This window comes from Somniosus microcephalus, unplaced genomic scaffold (genome assembly GCF_052327205.1).
Source record: "Somniosus microcephalus isolate GS21.2 unplaced genomic scaffold, FLI_Smic_1.0 unresolved_chr2, whole genome shotgun sequence".
Lineage (NCBI taxonomy): Eukaryota > Metazoa > Chordata > Chondrichthyes > Squaliformes > Somniosidae > Somniosus > Somniosus microcephalus.
In genome coordinates this window covers 77,494,410-77,515,968 of record NW_028225180.1, presented here as the reverse complement: position 1 = coordinate 77,515,968, position 21,559 = coordinate 77,494,410, and the positions used below count along the sequence as shown (strand labels likewise).

The 21,559-nt window shown below is 50.1% G+C and overlaps 1 protein-coding gene across 1 annotated transcript in view; it reads left to right on the top strand.

The window, feature by feature from the left end:
* The window catches only part of LOC147092842 (neurexin-2-like), a 1,315,750-nt gene that overhangs the window by 345,302 nt on the left and 948,889 nt on the right, over positions 1-21,559 (top strand). The window lies entirely within an intron of this gene.

The following is a 21,559-nucleotide window of genomic DNA, read 5'->3' as shown; positions in this document are numbered from 1 at the left end:
TACACACGACAGAGTGTACACATTTTTGCAAATGACCACATACACGCTAGCGCCCCCTGTAATTTTTTTGAGGGGGCTGCACGGCCCGTCGGAAATGTTTTTCAATTTACAGGAAACTCTCATTTAAACGGCACCTAAAATATCCAGAGTTCTCTATTAACCGGCAAAATTCATACTCTGAGAAAACGTCACCTCAATAACCGGCAATGTTGCCGAGTCCGAGGCCCCCGCGGCGGCCGAGTTAGTCAGTGGGAGTAGTTCTCCAAACCGCCACTACTCGGCTTCTTGGCGCTGCCGGAAGTTGGAACACCTCAGTAACAGGAGTCTGACTCTCCCGCGCTGCCGGTAGCCTCTTCCCATCCGTTTTGTTTTACTGTTAAGTAATTAAAGAGTTATGGATTACCCTCAACTGGCCATACTGTACTTAATCAAGCATCTTCCACCATCCATTTAACACAACATTCGGTGGGTGAGTACCCGATTACTGCATACTGCACATTTTTTTATTTTTTTTATTATTGTTTGTTAAAAATAGCCACGATAGATAACTCTCTCCGTCATCCGGAAATTTTAATCAACCGGCACCATCCTGGTCCCGTCGGTGCCGGATACCAAAGAGTTTCCTGTAAAAGGGCATCTCCCCCCCGCCCCGCCGGGACCCCCGGAGCGCTGCGCGCAGGCGCAGCTTAAAGGGAGCATTAAGGCATGCATGTGCCCCCCCCAGAGACACACACACGCACATGTTGTTGGATGTACACGCACGCACGCAAAGGAACACAGGCCTGCGTAGGGCCGCCCGTGCACACAGAAACGTGCCCCCTCATTCACACCCACACTCAAACACCCGCGCGTGTTCTTGAGAAGTTGCAAACATTGCACGCGCGCACACGCAGGTCGGCACGCGTGTTTTCGCGTTTTTATGGTTCAGAAACTCGGCGTCTGGGGGAGTCTTTGGGAATCCAGTTGTTTTTTATTTGTTGCATTGCTCGCTGTGATGCCCGTGGTTAAATCGACGATGCGACTGCGTTCTACCTGCACTTCTGACAGGGGGGGGCCCTGTTCTCTTTGAGGGAAGGGGCTGTTATTCCCGACATCCCAGCGGGCATGTGCAGAGCCTCACCCGTTTTTTTTTCTGTCATTTATAAAACGTCGCTCCGTCCCTGCGTCGGACTTTCACACGGTGGCCGCCATAGATGTGAGGATGATCGGGAGACCAGGCCCAAGAGGCGGTCGGCGCGGCGTGGTCGTAGGTCCCGCCTCACCCTGCTAACTATTGTGGCGGGGTGCGGTTGGTCGGGGGCAGGGGATGGTCGTGAAGCTCCACGGTGTGCCTCGGCCAATCTACGCTCATCTGTTGCGGGGGGCCGGGGGGCGGGGGAAGGAGGAGATCAGGAAAGCATTAAAACGGACATCACTCCTGAACTGTTGCGAGACCTCACAGTCTCAACTGTTGCGGCCCTGCTGTTTGTGTAGTTGATGCGATGTTCAGCTCCTCGGGGTGTGGGGCCTTCACGTCCTCCTCGGGCCCACTGCTTTGTCTTCTGAAGGGATGTCACATTTTGAAAAAGTAATGCTTTTTTTTTTAATGGCTTAAAACAATTGTCTCTTTACCCAGAGCTTCTGCACTTTGAGACCGGTCTCAAATGGTACGTCTTTTTCTTCAGGCCTGTGTGAGGCCGAAACATTGTCCTTCTTGCCTGTGCTGTGTTCAGGCCCCGACCTTCTTTCCTGCAGCTTATCATAATCTCCTTTCTGTAATTATCCAGTACCGAGGCAGTTCAGAGACGATTCACTCGGTTGATTCCTGAGATGATGGGGGTTGACTTATGAGGAAAGGTTGAGCAGGCTGGGCCTATACTCATTGGAGTTTAGAAGAATGAGAGGTGATCACATTGAAACATATAAGATACTGAGCGGGTTCGACAAGGTAAATGCAGAGAGGATGTTTCCCCCTCGTGGGGAAATCTAGAACTCCGGGGGTATAGTTTCAGAATAAAGGGTCGCCCTTTTAGAACTGAGATGAGGAGGAATTACTTCTCTCAGAGGGTCGTAAATCTCTGCCCCAGAGAGCCGCGGAGGCTGGGTCACTAAAGGTGGAGATAGACAGATTTTTACAAGATAAGGGAGTGAAGGTTATGGGGAGCGGGCAGGGAAGCGGCTTTGAGCCCCCAAGATCAGCCACGATCTTATTGAATGGCGGAGCAGGCTCGAGGGGCCGAGTGGCCTATTCCTGCTCCTATTTCTGATGTTCTTATCTATGCTGCGACCCGTCCCTTCGCTGGCCCGGAATTTCCTGGAAAGTTTCGGCCTTTTTTTTTCAGGAAATTCCGCCGGCTTTCACGCCACGACGGCGTCGCGTGCCAATTTTCCTCAGTCAACCCCCGCGCGGTACGGCGGGGCTGCGTCCATCAGATCCCGACCAAAGCTCTGGCCGCCAGCGGGCGCGAGTTCCCTGCATTAACGTCCGGTTCTGAACGGGCGTGATCTAAGCTCGTAATTTTAAGCGGGGCGGGGGGGGTGGGGGGACCCCCCGAAGCCATTTCTTCCGGCTGTTTTTCCAGCCGGATCAACGGTCTACGTCCTGTGCGTTCATTGGCGGCCAAGATGGCACACATTTTTTTCCATTGATATTCAGGCATACGCTGGCGGGAGTGCCAGGAGACTTTGGTGCGAGTCGCTGACAGCAAGGTTGGTGTAGGGAACCAGTGCAGATTTCCGCCCAAGCTTGACCGAGGTAGCTTCAACCCGCTGCCGATCAGCGCCCGTGTCTTAGCGCCTTACATCACGCCAGCAACAGCTTCACTCCGTGTGTACGGAACTCACACTCACTCTCCACCCAAAAACACATAGGGCGAGATATTGGCCTCGGGCAGTGGTGCCAAGCAGGCGGTACAGGATCGGCCGCCCGTTAAAGGCAGCGCCTGATATTCAGGCCCCTTCAGTGGGTAGCTCTCTCTCTCTCTCTCGCCTCTTAGTCAGAAGGTTGTAGGTTCGAGCCCCACCCCAGAGACTTGAGCACAAAAGTCTACAGTGCCAGTACTGAGGGAGCGCCGCACTGTCGGAGGGGCAGTACTGAGGGAGCACCGCACTGTTGGAGGGGCAGTACTGAGGGAGCGCCGCACTGTCGGAGGGGCAGTACAGAGGTAGCGCCGCACTGTTGGAGGGGCAGTACTGAGGGAGCGCTGCAGTGTCGGAGGGGCAGTACTGAGGGAGCGCTGCATTGCCTGAGGGGCAGTACTGAGGGAGCGCTGCACTGTCGGAGGGGCAGTACTGAGGTAGCGCCGCACTGTCGGAGGGGCAGTACTGAGGGAGCGCTGCAGTGTCGGAGGGGCGGTACTGAGGGAGCGCCGCACTGTCGGAGGGGCTGTACTGAGGGAGCACCGCACTGTCGGAGGGGCAGTACTGAGGGAGCGCTGCAGTGTCGGAGGGTCAGTACTGAGGGAGCGCTGCACTGTCGGAGGGGCAGTATTGAGGGAGCGCCGCACTGTCAGAGGGGCAGTACTGAGGGAGCGCCGCACTCTTGGAGGGGCAGTACTGCGGGAGCGTCGCACTGTTGGAGGGGCAGTACTGAGGGAGCCCCTCAGGGGGTTGGGAACCTGTGCAAGGAGACAGAGGAAAGGGAAGCAAGGATAGAAACAAAAGGCAGGAAGGAGAAAAGCAAAAGTGGAAGGCAGAGAAATCAAGGGTGTAAATCAAACAGGGCCACAGTAAATAAGAATTCTATAAGGACTAAGAGTGTTAAAAAATCAAGCCTGAATGCCTTGTGTCTTAATGCAAGGAGCATTCGTAATAAGGTGGATGAATTCGCTGCGCAAGTAGATGTAAACGGATATGATATAATTGGGATTACGGAGACGTGGCTCCAGGGTGACCAAGACTGGGAATTTAACAACCAGGTGTATTCAATATTCAGGAAGGACAGGAAAAGGGAAAAGGAGGTGGGGTAGCATTGCTGGTTAAAGAGGAGATTAACACAATAGTAAGGAAGGATATTAGCTCTGATGATGTGGAATCTGTATGGGCAGAGCTGAGAAATACCAAGGGGCAGAAAACGTTAGTGGGAGTTGTATACAGACTCCCAAAGAGTAATGCTGAGGTTGGGGATGGCATTAAATGGGAAATTAGAGATGCGTGCAATAAGGGCACAGCAGTTATCATGGGTGACTTTAATCTACATATAGATTGGGCTAACCAAATTAGTAACAATACTGTGGAGGAGGAATTCCTAGAGTGTATACGGGATGGTTTCCTGGACCAATATGTCGAGGAACCAACTAGCGATCAGGCCATCTTAGACTGGGTATTATGTAATGAGAAAGGATTAATTAGCAATCTTGTTGTGTGAGGCCCCTTGGGGAGGAGCGATCATAATATGATAGAATTCTTCATTAAAATGGAGAGTGAAGTATTTGACTCAGAGACTAGGGTCCTGAATTTAAATAAAGGAAACTACGATGGTATGAGGCACGAGTTGGTTAGGATGGATTGGGGAACGTTACTTAAAGGGTTGACGGTGGATAGGCAATGGCAAACATTTAAAGATTGCATGGATGAACTCCAGAATTTGTTCATCCCTGTTTGGCATAAAAATAAACAAAAAAGGTGGCTCAACCGTGGCTAACAAGGGAAATTAGGGACAGCATAAGACCCAAGGAGAGGACATATAATTTGGCCAGAAAAAGCAGAAAACCCGAGGATTGGGAGCAGTTTAGGATTCACCAAAGGAGGACAAAGGGATTAATTAAGAGGAGGAAATAGATTATGAGAGTAAGCTTTCAGGGAACCTAAAAACTGAGTGTAAAAGCTATAGATATGTGAAGAGAAAAAGATTGGTGAAGTCAAGTGTAGGTCCCTTGCAGTCAGACTCAGGGGAATTTATAATGGGGAACAAAGAAATGGCAGACCAATTAAATACATACTTTGGTTCTGTCTTCACAAAGGAGGACACAAATAACCTCCCAGAGATGTCGGGGAACATAGGGTCTAATGAGAGGGAGGAACTGAATGAAATCAGTATTTGTAGGGAAATGGTGTTAGGGAAATTGACGGGATTGAAGGCCGATAAATCCCCAGGGCCTGATAATCTACATCCTAGGGTACTTAAGGAAGTGGCCCTAGAAATAGTAGATGCATTGCTGGTCATCTTCCAAAATTTTATAGACTCTGGAACAGTTCCCATGGATTGGAGGGTAGCTAATGTAACCCCACTGTTCAAAAAGGGTGGTAGAGGTAAAACGGGGAATTATAGACTGGTAAGCCTGACATCGGTAGTGGGGAAAATGCTAGAGTCCATTATAAAAGATGTAATAGCAGAGCACTTGGAAAACAGTGACAGGATCGGACAAAGTCAACATGGATTTACAAAAGGTAAATCATGCTTGACTAATCTACTGGAATTTTTTGAGGATGTAACTGGTAGAATAGATAAGGGAGAACCAGTGGTGTATTTGGATTTTCAAAAGGCTTTCGATAAGGTCCCGCATAAGAGATTAGCATGTAAATTTAAATCACATGGGATTGGGGGTAAGGTACTGTCTTGGGTAGAGAACTGGTTGGCAGACAGGAAGCAAAGAGTTGGAATAAACGGGTCTTTTTCCGAGTGGCAGGCAGTGACTAGTGGGGTACCGCAGAGATCGGTGCTAGGACCCCAGCTATTCACAATATATATAAATGATCTAGACAACGGAACTAGATGTAATATCTCCAAGTTTGCAGACGACACAAAGCTGGGTGGGCATGTGTGCTGTGAGGAGGATGCAGAGAAACTCCAGTACGATTTGGACAGGTTGGGTGATTGGGCAGATGCAGTATAATATGGATAAATGTGAGGTTATCCACTTTGGTGGCAAAAACAGGAAGGCAGATTATTATCTGAATGGCAATAGATTGGGAGAAGGGGAAGAGCAACGAGACCTGGGTGTCCTTGTGCACCAGTCGCTGAAGGTAAGCATGCCGGTGCAGCAGGCGGTTAAGAAGGCAAATGGTATGTTGGCCTTCATAGCGAGAGGATTCCAATCGTGCATCCCATTCCTGAAGTGAACAACAAAAGGTCCGCCCTTGCTTCTTTTTCTAATATTCAACGTCCGGACATACGTCATTATTGGATCCCCTTCTGACTAACCTGCCCGCGATTTCCATCACTGCATCGTTTTCCAATAAGCTACATGTGCACACGTACATACTCTGCTCTTCCCAATCATCTATAAAGACTTCTTCTTCTTAGGCAGTCCCTCGGAACCGAGGATGACTTGCTTCCACATTAAAAATGAGTTCTCAGGTGACTGAGGAGTCCAATGCGGGACCGACAATCTCTGTCACAGGTGGGGCAGACGGTGGTTGAAGGGGCGGGTGGGTAGGGTGCTTGGGTTGACGTGCGTTCCTTCCGTTGTTTGCGCTTGGCTTCCGCTTGCTCCCCGGCGAAGAGACTCGAGGTGTTCGGCGCCTTCCCCGGATGCTTCTCCACCACTTTGTGCGGTCTTGGGCCAGGGATTCCCAGGTGTCGGTGGGGATTTTGCACTTTTTCAAGGAGGCTTTGAGGGTGTCCTTGAAGCGTTTCCTCTGCCCACCTGGGGCTCTCTTGCCATGTCGGAGCTCCAAGTAGAGCGCTTGTTTTGGGAGTCTCGTATCGGGCAAAGACACACACACACTCTCACACTCCATTGCAGCATTCCCTTCCCTATATTAGTAGATTTTTTATTCAGTTCAAGAGACAGTCAAGGGTTAGCGTTTGGTGGGGCCCACAATCGGAGTTAAGCAGCTTAGTAGATGGCTTGTAGTACTGAGGCCAACAGTTGACAAGGCTGTGCTTCTTCACTTATTCCATAAGCTCTGAAACTCACTCCCATAAAATTACAATGTATTACCCAGTATTTACAGCATAGAAACCAGCCTTTACGTCCGTGCCGGTGTTTCTGCTCCACACCAACCTCCTCCCACCCCTCTTCATCTCACCCTATCAACATAACCTTCTATTCCTTTCTCCCTCATGTGTTTATCCAGCTTCACCTTAAATGCATCTATACTATTCGCCTCAACCACTCCCTGTGGGAGCGAGTTCCACATTCTCACCACTCTCTGGGTAAAGAAGTTTCTCCTGAATTCCTGATTGGATTTATCAGTGACTATCTTATATTGATGGCCCCTAGTTCTGGTCTCCCCCACAAGTGGAAACATCTTCTCTACGTCGACCCTATCGAACCCTTTCATAACCTTAAAGACCTTAATCAGGTCACCCCTCAGTCTGCTATTTTCTAGTCGTAAACTTGAGGTCATCCGAAACTCTGCTGCCCCGTGTCCTAACTCGCACCAAGTCCCGTTCACCCATCACCCCCTGTGCTCACTGCCCCGTGTCCTAACTCGCACCAAGTCCCGTTCGCCCATCACCCCCTGTGCTCACTGCCCCGTGTCCTAACTCGCACCGAGTCCCGTTCACCCATCACCCCCTGTGCTCACTGCCCCGTGTCCTAACTCGCACCGAGTCCCGTTCACCCATCACCCCCTGTGCTCACTGCCCCGTGTCCTAACTCGCACCGAGTCCCGTTCACCCATCACCCCCTGTGCTCACTGCCCCGTGTCCTAACTCGCACCGAGTCCCGTTCACCCATCACCCCCTGTGCTCACTGCCCCGTGTCCTAACTCGCACCGAGTCCCGTTCACCCATCACCCCCTGTGCTCACTGCCCCGTGTCCTAACTCGCACCGAGTCCCGTTCACCCATCACCCCCTGTGCTCACTGCCCCGTGTCCTAACTCGCACCAAGTCCCGTTCGCCCATCACTCCCTGTGCTCACTGCCCCGTGTCCTAACTCGCACCAAGTCCCGTTCGCCCATCACCCCCTGTGCTCACTGCCCCGTGTCCTAACTCGCACCAAGACCCGTTCGCCCATCACCCCCTGTGCTCACTGCCCCGTGTCCTAACTCGCACCGAGTCCCGTTCACCCATCACCCCCTGTGCTCACTGCCCCGTGTCCTAACTCGCACCGAGTCCCGTTCACCCATCACCCCCTGTGCTCACTGCCCCGTGTCCTAACTCGCACCAAGTCCCGTTCGCCCATCACTCCCTGTGCTCACTGCCCCGTGTCCTAACTCGCACCAAGTCCCGTTCGCCCATCACCCCCTGTGCTCACTGCCCCGTGTCCTAACTCGCACCAAGTCCCGTTCGCCCATCACCCCCTGTGCTCACTGCCCCGTGTCCTAACTCGCACCAAGTCCCGTTCGCCCATCACCCCCTGTGCTCACTGCCCCGTGTCCTAACTCGCACCAAGTCCCGTTCGCCCATCACCCCCTGTGCTCACTGCCCCGTGTCCTAACTCGCACCAAGTCCCGTTCGCCCATCACCCCCTGTGCTCACTGCCCCGTGTCCTAACTTGCACCGAGTCCCGTTCACCCATCACTCCCTGTGCTCGCTGACCTACATTAGCTCCCGGTTAACCAGCACCTCGATTTCAAAATTCTCATCATTGTTTTCAAATCCCTCCATGGCCTCGCCCCTCCCTATCTCTGTAACCTCCTCCAGCCCCACAACCCCCGAGATCTCTGAGCTCCTCCAATTCTGGCATCTTGAGCATCTCCCGATTTTAATCGCTCCACCGTTGGCGGCCGTGCCTTCAGCTGCCTGGGCCCTAAGCTCTGGAATTCCCTCCCTAAACCTCTCCGCCTCTCTCTCCTCCTTTAAGACGCTCCTTAAAACCTCCCTCTTTGACCAAGCTTTTGGTCACCTGCCCTAATATCTCCTTATGTGGCTCGGTGTCAAATTTGTTGTCTTGTTACACTCCTTGCAATGCCTTGGGACGTTTTACTACATTAAAGGTGCTATATAAATGCAAGTTGTTGTTGTTATTGTAGAGAAAAGCGCCCCCAGCCTGCTCAGCCTTTCCTGATCGGTAGAACATCTCAGTTCTCTCCAATCCTTGATGCTGTTCTTTTTGACATTTCCCCACCCCCCACTATTTTCTCTGCTAATCTCCTGAAGGCACTGCCTCGCGCTGGGATATGATTCCACACGTCCTGGAGACGCTCTGACACCTTGCCCAGGTGATCATTCCTCATGCCCGAGCCTAGAGAATGAGTGCTGATCGGCTGATGGACCGTGTGGTGCATCTTCTCCCGATTTCCACAGTCGTGGGAACCCTGGCTCATTTTACTAGACTGATCCCTGGGATGAGATGGTTGTCCTATGAGGAGAGATTGAGGAGATTGGGCCGATACTCTCTGGAGTTTAGAAGAACGAGAGGTGATCTCATTGAAACATATAAAATTCTGAGGGGGGATTGACAGGGTAGATGCTGAGAGGCTGTTTCCCCCTGGCTGGAGAGTCTAGAACCAGGGATCACAGTCTCAGGATAAGGGCTCGGCAATTTAGGACTGGGATGAGGAGGAATTTCTTCACTCAGAGGGTGGTGAATCTTTGGAATTCTCCTCCCCAGAGGGCTGTGGAGGCTCAGTCGTTGAGTATATTCAAGGCTGAGATCGATAGATTTTTGGACTCTAGGGGAATCAAGGGATATGGGGATCGGGCGGGAAAGTGGAGTTGAGGTCGATGATCAGCCATGATCTTATTGAATGGCGGAGCAGGCTCGAGGGGCCGAATGGCCGACTCCTGCTCCTATCTCTTATGTTATTATCTTATGGGGCTCTACCCCATCTATTTAACTTCTGAGGGAAATCGCTGTATAAATACTCAAAGCTAATCAAGCAACGCTCCCGAATATTCATCCATCCCGACATTATCCAATTCTGCCGACCAGATAGCATTCTCCACCTGCCCCAGTAGCACAGGAGCCAGCTCTGTCCTGTGGAGTATCTGATTATCTCAGTCCATGTTTCACTATATTGAAAATCACCCACTCCAAGAGTTAACGTATGGCAGCAAACCAAAGTGAACGAGCTTCAAACAGGAATGAGTGAGATGATAAAAAACTTGCCTTACCCTTCAGCGTCCGTGTATTCTTGGCTTGATATTCAGTCAATCACCTTTGACCCTTCCTTGCATCTGGAATTCCCCAGTTGTCTGTCATATCTAATCTTTATGGGTCTGTGTACTAAAGCCTGTCTTATCAAACACAGCGTGGCTATCAGGGGAACGTCATGGGGAAAGTAGATAAGAGCATCGGCTTGACCAGAATAGTGAAAGCACTGGCTTTCAAACAACATCTCCCACTTTCTCCCAAAGCACGCGCTCCAACTTCAGGATTAACCCTCCGTGCACAGTGTTATAAATCTCATCATCATAAAGAAACTACTCATGAAATAACACTGGACGGCCAGCTGGTGGCGCCGTCCAAGGAGTATAAATACTCGGGCGTGGGCCCAGCTTGCCCTGGGACATTTTGTAAAGACAAGGAGCTAATGAAGTACAACTAGACCTCCATGTTTTGAAACAAGTTGATTAAAGCCTTGCTTTATACTCAAACCACGTGCGTAGTGAGTTTTATTACATCACACAGGCCTTAGCTTCACCGAGTGCCATCTGCAAGATGCACTGCAGCGACTCGCCAAGGCTTCTTCGGCAGCACCTCCCAAACCCCGCGACCTCTACCACCTAGAAGGACAAGGGCAGCAGGCGCATTGGGAACACCATCACCTCCAAGATCACTCCAAGTCACACACCATCCCGACTTGGAAGCATATCGGCCGTTCCTTCATCGTCGCTGTAGTGTATGTACCCGTCTACCTTTAAGGAAACTATTGTATGTAACCGTTCACCTTTAAGAGAACTACTTTAGGTGTGGCACTACTTGTTTGGCTTCTGTATACTGTAATACCGACAGTGACCACACCAGTATATAAGTGTTGTGGCAGGATTGCTGGGGCAGATTCGCCCTGACCTCTGAATAGTAAAGACCTGTTTGTTTGTTACTCCTGAAGTCTGTGTCGTTATTAACAGTACAACCCACAGACTTTACAGTGGCGACGAGTCCGATCGTACCCTGCGGCAAGACTACCAAAGCAACTAAAGAGCGTCGAAGAGAGGCAACCGCCCTCGTCGTTATGCTGGGAGAAAACACGAGGCTGCAGCAATAGAAAGGAAGAAGACTTTAGCAACAAAAGCTTCCAGCAGCAACAGGCACTGACTACCCTTCTACCACGGTGCGGAGTGAGCCGATCAGCAGGAAACAAGGCGGCCGCGGAGACTGTGAGTAGGGGAAAGTGTAACGAAATCCGGAGGATAAGGGCTGTGCACTCGACCACGGTCGAGGGGGAGCAGAGCTGGTCAGGAAGGCGGGTCCAACGGAGTCGTGAGATAGCCGGACCGCGATCGGCGGGAAAAGCCGGGCAGCGACCGAAGCCACGAAGCGCTGAGACCGGGAGCAGGCGCGGGAAGAGAGAAACTCAGCCGCAGCCAGGGAGGGAAGCACCGGACTGCGTGAGGGCTGGGAGGCGAACGGGAGCCGAGCGTGTGGGAGAGGCAGAGCTGACCAAAGGAGGCTGCGCGAGAGCCAGTCCAGCGGCTGAACTGTTCTCCGCCAACGGGGTACCCAGCGCCGGTAGAGCCGAACGTGTGGGAGAGAGAGACAGAGCTGAGCAAGGGGAGAGAGACTGCGCGAGAGCCAGTCCAGCGGCTGAACTGTTATCCGTGAACGGGGTGTACCCAGCGCCGGTAGAGCCGTGCGAGCGGGAGAGAGAGACAGAGCCGAGCAAGGGGAGAGAGACTGCGCGAGAGCCAGTCCAGCGGCTGAACTGTTATCCGTGAACGGGGTGTACCCAGCGCCGGTAGAGCCGTGCGAGCGAGAGAGAAAGACAGAGCCGAGTAAGGGGAGCTGTGCGGAAGCCAGCCAGCGGCTGAACCTGTCCACTGTGGGGAAAGCGTACCCCTTCCACCAGGGAAGAAATGCGGGAAGCCGCCATTAGGCGGAGAAGACGACAGTAGCGGGAAACCGCCATTGAAGTGGGCGGGGAGAGAAGGAAAGAGCGGGAAACCGCCATTTTCGCGGGAAAACCGCCATCTTAACTGCCATTGAAGTGGACGGAGAGAGAAGGAAAGAGCGGGAAACCGCCATTTTCGCGGGAAAAACCGCCATCTTAGAAATAAACAAATAAATAAGAATACTTAAAGAAATACTTGTGCTGCTCCCAAGGAAAGAAAGATGCCTAAGCGAGGGAATATTAACGATTTTAATTCTGAGATAGAAGACTGGGCCACGTACGTGGAACGCATAGAGATTTATTGTGAAGCCAACAAAATAGAGGAAGACGACAAGGCGATAACATTGCTAAACTCGATGGGGGCAAAAACATACGGGCTCTTGAAGCATCTAATAGCACCAGATAAACCGGCGGATCAGACTTTCGAAGAGATTGTGGCTGTGCTGAAGGACCACTTGAACCCCACACCGTTGATGCTGGCTGAACGATTCAAATTCTATGCAAGAACGCAGAGGAAAGACGAAAGTAACGCGGAATACTTGGTCGAACTGCGTAGGCTGGCGAAATACTGCCAGTTCGGAGGGAATCTGACAGAGGCACTGCGAGACAAGTTCGTATGTGGATTGTCCAAAGAAGGGACGCAAAAGCGACTACTGGAAGAGAACGACCTCACACTAGACAGGGCTGTTCTTATAGCTGCATCGCACGAAGCCGCAGCGAAAGGAACGGCAGAAATGCAGCTGAAGGCGGCGGCACTCGGGGTGGACCAAATTACCTCGAATACAACAAAATGCTATCGTTGTGGGAAGACAACGCACGACCAGAATCAATGCTGGTTTAAGAACCAAGAATGTAGGAAATGTGGCAAACTGGGTCACATCGCAAAGGTATGCCGGTCAGGGAAGAAGACCAACAACCAAAGGAAGCCACCACAAGAAAAGTACAACAAGGTACACAAGGTGGCTGAGAAGAATTCAGACGAACAGAATTCAGACTCAGACCCAAACAACCAGGAGCTGGGTAGTCTGAGAATTCACAATGTGGGGAGGGAAGCTGATCTACAAACTATCTGGGTCATGCTAAGAATAGCTGGAGTCCAAGTAAGAATGGAGTTGGACACTGGATCAGCTCTATCAGTCATCAATCGAAGGGACTACCACTGGCTATTCTCTCACATACCCTTAAGGAATACCAAGTTCGTATTACAGACATACACGGGGCATAAAGTATACCCCATGGGGAAGATAAGAGTCAAGGTGAGAGAGAGGGGTAAAGAACACCCGAGAATGAACTTGTACGTATTACCTGAGGGAGGACCACCACTTCTAGGACGGGAGTGGATTAAGAAAATAGACATGGAATGGCACTATCTAAAAGCCATCACGAGTGAGGACTCGGTACGAGCAATCAGCTCAGATTCTGGAACGGATGACGATAAGACTAACTCAAATATGGAAGACAAGGCTGAAGTGGACTTGCCGACTATGGTGGAGAAAACGAAGACAGGCATAAAGGCTTATGCTACCGAGAAGGATAAAGCTTCAGAGCAGAACTCCAGGTTGACAGAGAATTCTGAGCCTGTCCAAGTTAAGGACTTATCCACGACGGAAGAACACAGAGCCCGGACTCAAACGTATCGCAAAATACAACAACAATTAGAACAGTTGAGTTACCGTCTCGTACAAGAGATGAAAACAATGGAACAATTCTGGGACACCGAATGGGAGAACCTGGAAAGACAACAGAGGCAGCTAGCTCAAGCTGAGAGCGACCATAGGGCCATCATGGCTAAGTATTGATCACATCTCCCTGATGCTGTTCAAGAGTTAGAATATTTGCAGAATGAAACAAATGAAGAGGAATCTTCAGACAGCCAGGATTTTATCCCAGTTCCTCTCTACGACTCCTTACAAGCAGAGTGTAAGAAGTTGAAAGAACAGTATGAACAGGCCCAGGCTACAATTCTGGAGGGGGTTAACTCGGCAACCTCCGAAAAGCTAGTTTTAGTGAAAGCATATGAGCAACTAAAGGTTGAACATGAGCAAGAAGTCCAAAGGATGCAGGAAATGTTTGAGGAGCTCCAGGCCAAGACAGACTCATCAGTAGAGATTCCATCCATCGATGAAAAATTGGAGGTGGAAGACATGGCAGAACATGGAATCCAAGAGGTTCAAGAACTCATAAAAGTACTGAAGGAAACCCAAGACAAATATGAGGCGGAAATGACCAGGGTTCAACAACTTGAAGAACATAGTCAACTGGGAATCCGGGCAGTGGAAGGAAAGGCAACTGGAAGAGAAACAGAGACTGGAAGAATGGCCCCTGAACTGGAGCTAGAGAGCATCAAGGCGCAACTTCTTCGAGCGCTTAAAACCCAAGCACCAGAGGGAAAGGTGGATGAAATAGAGAAGAAGCTGATCCACAGTGTCCCCGGGGAAGAGTTAACGACCAGCCAACTCCTTCACAGGCGGAGTGACAAGACTCCACAAGGGGAACACGAGCTTCAGGCTTCAAAGGGAAGGAATTCGGAGCTTCCAAAAGGGATGGAGATAGCTGAGGTGGCAACACAGCTTTTACAAGGATGCCAAAAGGACGCTGAATTACGTCAAATTGAACAGAAGAATGGGGAAACAGCTACTCCAGTAGAAGGAGTAAATAGCCGGATAACGCAATCCCCGATGGAAGGGAAGGTATTGAACTCACAAATGAGGACAGTAGTGAAGGAATGGCAGACAACCCAGGAAGAGCGTGATGAATATGAATGTATGAGGAAGTCTTTTCAAGAAAGATGTATAGGGAAGGAACCACAGTCGGCTAACGTCCAGATGGGTAAGGAGGAAGTAGAAGGCCCTCTCGCTGGCCTAACTCAGGACGACCCCGAATATTACCATGACCTGTTGAGTGACACTGAATATTACGAGGATCTGGTCTGCCCAGTTTGTGAGGAAAACTCCCAAAGTGCTGAAATCAGGATGAAACACTTAAGGTCTAAGGAACATAGAGAGTTGGTGGCGCTACAGCTGGCAGCCGAGAAAGGAGCCCCGAGAGTCTCAAAAAGGCAGAAAAGAAAAAGAAGAGGCAGAAGACAATAACTATCTAAAATATTATCACTTCTACCAGCTCAGGAGGGGACCTACGAAAGGAGCTAAATTAGTTGAAAAGTGGGAAATTATCAAGACAGCCAGTTGGTTATAAAAGTCGGCACTGCCGGTTCAATAGGACGAAAGTTCAAGCTGTTACGTCAAGGAAAAGGCTATGGAGGAGTCACACTATCCATGTGAACCAGCTACACCAAAGAGATGTTGTTCGGACCAAGTCAAGATCGGAGACTGAATCTGTGAACTGTTCCCGCAGAGACTGACTTTGTGAACTGTTTCCCACCGAGATTATATCTGTAAAGTGTTTTATATGAAGTTGAAGATATGTATGTTAATGGGACTCTGTAAGTAATAAGCTAAAAAGGGAGGATTGTAGTGTATGTACCCGTCTACCTTTAAGGAAACTATTGTATGTAACCGTTCACCTTTAAGAGAACTACTTTAGGTGTGGCACTACTTGTTTGGCTTCTGTATACTGTAATACCGACAGTGACCACACCAGTATATAAGTGTTGTGGCAGGATTGCTGGGGCAGATTCGCCCTGACCTTCGAATAGTAAAGACCTGTTTGTTTGTTACTCCTGAAGTCTGTGTCGTTATTAACAGTACAACCCACAGACTTTACAGTCGCTGGGTCAAAATCCTGTCCCAAAAGCACTGTGGGAGCACCTTCACCACACGGACTGCAGCAGTTCAAGAAGGCGGCTCACCACTTGACGTAAGAAAACTACTAGGCAGTTTGTCTAAGCGTTAAACAAAGCTTTAATCAACTGTTTTACAACATGGAGGTCTAGTTGTGTCCTTCACTAGTTCCTGTTAAGAATGTCCTGCGCAAGCTGGGCCCGTGCCCGAGTATTTATACTCTTCCTGGACAGCACCACCCGCAGGCCGCTCAGTATTATTTCATAAGTCTTTCTTTCATGAATGACTGATTCATGTCAACCACCACCTTCCCAAGGGCAATAAATGCTGGGCCTTGCCAGCGATGCCCACATCCCGTGAACGAATAAATAAATAAAAACGTTTTAAGTAACATTGTGGAGATGATTGTGACACATCCCACTGCCCATTATGGGCAGAGCCGCTGTAAAATTAACGGAAGTTGGGGCCAAAATTGCAAGGAATTTTCCTACATTTCTCGGGAGAAAGTGAGACTGTCGTGAATCTGCATCGATAGTCGCTGTTTATTTATTAACCTCACCCCCCCACTCCACTCCTGGATCCCCGAATCAAGCTTCTCAACCTCTTCGTGTTGTCGCTCCTCGCCCAGTTCTTACCAGCGCCCCAACACTCAACCTTTGTCTTTGATGCTATTGGCTCGCCGATCCCTATCTGGAGTCACCTGAGGATGTGATCTTCAAGGGCAGCAACATTCAGGAGTAAATATGTGCTGTTTAATCCGTTAGGTGATCGCACTCGAGAGGGTGCAGAGGAGATTTACGAGGATGTTGCCAGGACTGGGGAATTTTAGCTATGAGGAAAGATTGGACAGGCTGGGGTTGTTTTCTTTGGAACAGAGGAGGCTGAGGGGAGATTTAAGTGCAATGTATAAAATTATGAGGGGCCTAGATAGAGTGGAGAGGAAGGACCTATTTCCCTTAGCAGAGAGGTCAATAACCAGGGGGCATAGATTTAAAGTAATTGGTAGAAGGATTAGAGTGGAGTTGAGGAGAACTTTTTCACCCAGAGGGTGGTGGGGGTCTGGAACTCACTGCCTGAAAGGGTGGGAGAGGCAGAGACTCTCATCACATTTAAAAAGTACTTGGATATGCACTTGAAGTTCCGTAACCCAAAGGGTTACGGCCCAAGAGCTGGGAAGTGGGATTAGGCTGGAGAGCTCTTTGTCGGCCAGCGAGGACACGGTGGGCCGAATGGCCTCCTTCTGTGCTGTAAGTTTCTATGATGCTACGTTCTCCTCCTCAGCTCTGCCCCAGGTAGGTCCCTGAGGCCAGGGATGTTGCTTGGTCTTGTGAATATGCCCTGGCATGGACTGAGATAATCAGATACTCCACAGGACAGAGCTGGCTCCTGTGCTACTGGGGCAGGTGGAGAATGCTATCTGGTCGGCAGAATTGGATAATATCGGGATGGATGAATATTCGGGAGCGTTGCTTGATTAGCTTTGAGTATTTATACAGAGATTTCCCTCAGAAGTTAAATAGATGGGGTAGAGCCCCATAAGATAAGGACATAAGAGATAGGAGCAGGAGTTGGCCACTCGGCCCCTCGAGCCTACTCCGCCATTCAATAAGCTCATGGCTGATCATCGACCTCATCTCCACTTTCCCGCCCGATCCCCCTATCCCTTGATTCCCCTAGAGTCCAAAAATCTATCGATCTCAGCCTTGAATATACTCAACGACTGAGCATCCACAGCCCTCTGGGGCAGAGAATTCCAAAGATTCACCACCCTCTGAGTGAAGAAATTTTTCCTCATCTCAGTCCTAAATAGCCGACCCCGTTTCGCCGGAACACATTTCGACATTGGGTGGCTTGCCTGGCTATTTCACAAGGTGGCTAAGGGTCAATCACATTACTGTGGGTCTGGAGTCTCATATAGGCCAGATCGGGTAAGGACGGCAGATTTGTGTGTGAGTGTGTGTGTGAGTGTGAGTGTGTGTGTGTGAGTGTGTATGTGTGTGTGAGTATGTGTGTGTGTGTGTATGTGTGTGAGTATGTGTGTGAGTATGTGTATGTGTGAGAGTGTGTGTGTGTGTGTGTATGTGAGTGTGTGTGAGTGTGTGTGTGAGAGTGTGTGTGAGTGTGTGTGTGTATGTGAGTGTCTGTGTGTGTGTGTGTGTGTGAGTGAGTGTGTGTGTGTGTGTGTCAGTGAGTGAGTGTGAGTGTCTGTGAGTATATGTGTGTGTTAGTGAGTGAGTGTGAGTGAGTGAGTGAGTGAATGTGAGTGAGTGTGAGTGTATGTGAGTGAGTGTGTTAGTGAGTGTGAGTGAGTGTGTGTGAGTGAGTTTGAGTGAGTGTGAGTTAGTGAGTGAGTGTGAGTGAGCGTGTGAGTGAGTGAATGTGAGTGAGTGTGTGTGTGAGTGTTAGTGAGTGAGTGTATGTGTGTATGAGTGAGTGTGTTAGTGAGTGTGAGTATTGGAGTGTGTGTGAGCGAGTGAGTGTGAGTGAGTGTGTGTGTGAGTGAGTGTAAGTGAGTGAGCGAGTGTGTGAGCGAGTGAGTGAGTGAGTTAGTGTGAGTGAGTGAGTGAGTGTGAGCGAGTGTGTGTGTGAGTGAGTATGTGTGTGAGTGCGTGTGAGTGAGTGAGTGAGTGAGTGTGTGTGAGAGTGAGTGAGTGTCCTATATAACCTCGGGTGACCATATTTTCTAACCCCAATCTGGGGACACACAGTGCGGGAGTGCGGGAAGGTAGCGAGGACGGATGGTGTAGTTTGCGCAGCGAGGCAACATTCCTTTAGCAGCCGACATTTTAACAGTTGCACATCGACACTGCGAAAGCGAAGCGAATCTTCGTGTAACTACCGCGGACATGACGTCACGCTATTGCCGCGCACTCAGGCGCCGTTTACAAATAATACGATAACACCGTTCAGTCCACTGTGACCGCGTCGAACGGTGTGAGGTGCACACGTTCCAATGGCTGTGGCTCTCGTCTATTCGGGGACGGGTTTTAGTGAACGGGGGGAACATTCTTTGCCCGGGGACACACTACCTCATCCTGGGAGACTCTCTCCCTCCGGAAAACGGGGATGTATGCTCACCTTATTGCTTGGAGGAAAGGGGATAAAATGGATAACTCCAGAAACTGATGGGAAAAATCCCACCAACACCATCACAGTTCAGCAACAACGTTATTGGAGAAAGTGTAAAAGGAATAGAAGCCAAAAGAATTGATTTCTGGAGTCTTTTAGCCAGGAACGTTCTCGTCTCCTGCTTTTCTCATTGAGGGAGTCAGTTATTTTTCGTGTGAAGGTGTTTTGGGGAGGAGCATCTCGCATCGCTGCAGGAACAGCTGAGGGACGGAGATAAGCGGCAGGCGCCAGCGACATTATTTGCTCGCTGTCTGCGGCTGGCGAGCAGCTCCAGCAGACAAAATATGGCTGCTGTCACGCTCGAGGGATCTTCGGGGCCTGTTGCCTGGCAACAGGGTACGGGCCTGGAATTCTGATGGGCTCCGCTCAGCACAGAGGGCTAAGCCGAACAAAGGGGGCCCTCCTTCAATGACCGTCCTCCGTTCGATCTTACAGCCAACAAATGACTGCCTCTTTGACCGGGGAGGGGGATTTTTAGGGTATTTATATATATATATGAAAAAAAAAACACCTCTCACTCTTGCTGTGATATAAAAGCGTTTCTGGTCACCGAGTGCTAATGCATCACCAAAGTGTGACATTTAAATGTCACACTGCTGCTGACAGACTTTGCTATTATCCGGAAAATGTAACCCTATCTCGCTGAAACCCACTTATGATCGAAGACGCTTAATCCCGATGCGCTTTATTGAATAGAATTAGTTCTGATTCCTTTTCACCCCCCCCCGAGACATAATAGGCCAGGTTTAACCAGAGTATCTCACCTCAGGGCGTGTGCTGTTGGTCGGATTTTTCCCTCCACCCCACCGCCACCCCACACCCTTCTGCCTCGAACCCCATTCTTCCGCCCGCCCGGTGGCTTCGAGAGCGAGCTGGCGGCGGCAGGCGCAGCGACGGCCACAGGGCCTCCGGGACCTGAGTGAGCCAACTTGTCCACCTCCTTAACCACTGAGATTCAAGGACTGGGAAATCAACAGCGGGAGGACTGAGAAGGAGGGGTGAATTAAAATTGGTGAATTTTTATTAGGAATCTCCGCCTCTCTCTCTCCTCCTTTAATGCGAACACACGAATTAGGAGCAGGAGTCGGCCCCTCGAGCCTGCTCCGCCATTCAGTAACGTCTCATCCGAAAGACGGATAGAAGGATATGTTGGCGGGGTGGGAGGAGGCTCGTGTAGAGCATAAACACCGTCACGGAGCGGTTGGGCCGAATGGCCTGTTCCTGTAAATGCTATGTAATATTTTCAATAGCGTGCCACAGTACCTCTTCAGTGTTTTTGCATAATTACTTTACGTACATATGAAAACACGAATTAGGAGCAGGAGTAGGCCCACTCAGCCCCTCGAGCCTGCTCCGCCATTCAATAAGATCAGGGCTGATCTGATTACTCCACATTCCCGCCTACCCCCGATAACCTTTCACCCCCTTGCTCACCAAGAATCTATCTACCTCTGCCTTAAAAATATTCAAAGACTGCTTCCACCGCCCTCTGAGGAAGAGAGTTCCAAAGACTCACCACCCTCTGTGAGAAAAAATGTCTCCACATCTCTGTCTTAAATGGGCGACCCCTTATTTTTAAACAATGACCCCTTGTTCTAGATTCTCCCACAAGAGGAAACATCCTCTCCACATCCACCCTGTCCAGACCCCTCAGGATCTTATATGTTTCAATCAATTTAAGACACTCTTTAAAACCTAGCTCATCGACCAAGCTTCGGGTGGCCTGTCCCCGATATATCCGTCTGTGGCCCGCTCTCGACGGGCGACGCTCCTGTGAAGCGTTTCTGCTGCGTTACGGGCGCTCTATGAATGCAGGCCGCCAAGATCAGGTACAGAACGAGAAAGGAAGAGAGGGAAAGACAGATCGGATCAAGAGCGACGCGCCCGCTGAGCTGCGCGCGGCCACGCCGAGCGGTCTGGAGGACCCGCGCAGGCCACTCGCCCGCTTCTCGACGGGAGAAACCGCGCAGGAACAGAAAAGGTTAGAGGGAAACATTGCTGAAGAGAGAGAGAGAGAAAATTAGAGACAGAAAGGAAAAGTATAATTTGTAAAATTTAAAATTTGGCATTTTAAAAATCCCCCGATTAATTCAAGACACGGAGGAATGGGACTCCACTCTTGTGATCATTCAATTTCATAAGAACATAAGAAATAGGGGCAGGAGTCGGCCATTCGGCCCCTCGAGCCTGCTCCACCATTCAATAAGATCATGGCTGATCTTCTATCTCATCTCCACTTTCCTGCACGATCCCCATATGCCTTGATTCCCTTAATATTCAAAAATCTATCGATCACAGCCTTGAATATACTCAACGACTGAGCCTCCACAGCCCTCTGGGGTAGAGAATTCCAAAGATTCACCACCCTCTGAGTGAAGAAATTTCTCCTCATCTCAGTCCTAAATGGCCGACCCCTTATTCTGAGACTGTGACCCCTGGTTCTAGACCCCCCAGCCAGGGGGAAGCATCCTCTCAGCATCTACCCTGTCAAGCCCTGTTAGAATTTTGTATGTTTCAATGAGATCACCTCTCATTCTTCTAAACTCCAGGGGATATAGGCCTAGTCTACTCAATCTCTCCTCATAGGACAATCCCCCCATCCCAGGAACCAGTCTGGTGAACCTTCGTTGCACTCCCTCTATGGCAAGTATATCCTTCCTTAGGTAAGGAGACCAAAACTGTGCACAATACTCCAGGTGTGGTCTCACCAGGGCCCTATATAATTGCAGTAAGACGTCTTTGCTCTTATACTCAAATCCTCTTGTAATAAAGGCCAACATACCATTTGCTTTCCTAATTGCTTGCTGTATGTTAACTTTCAGTGATT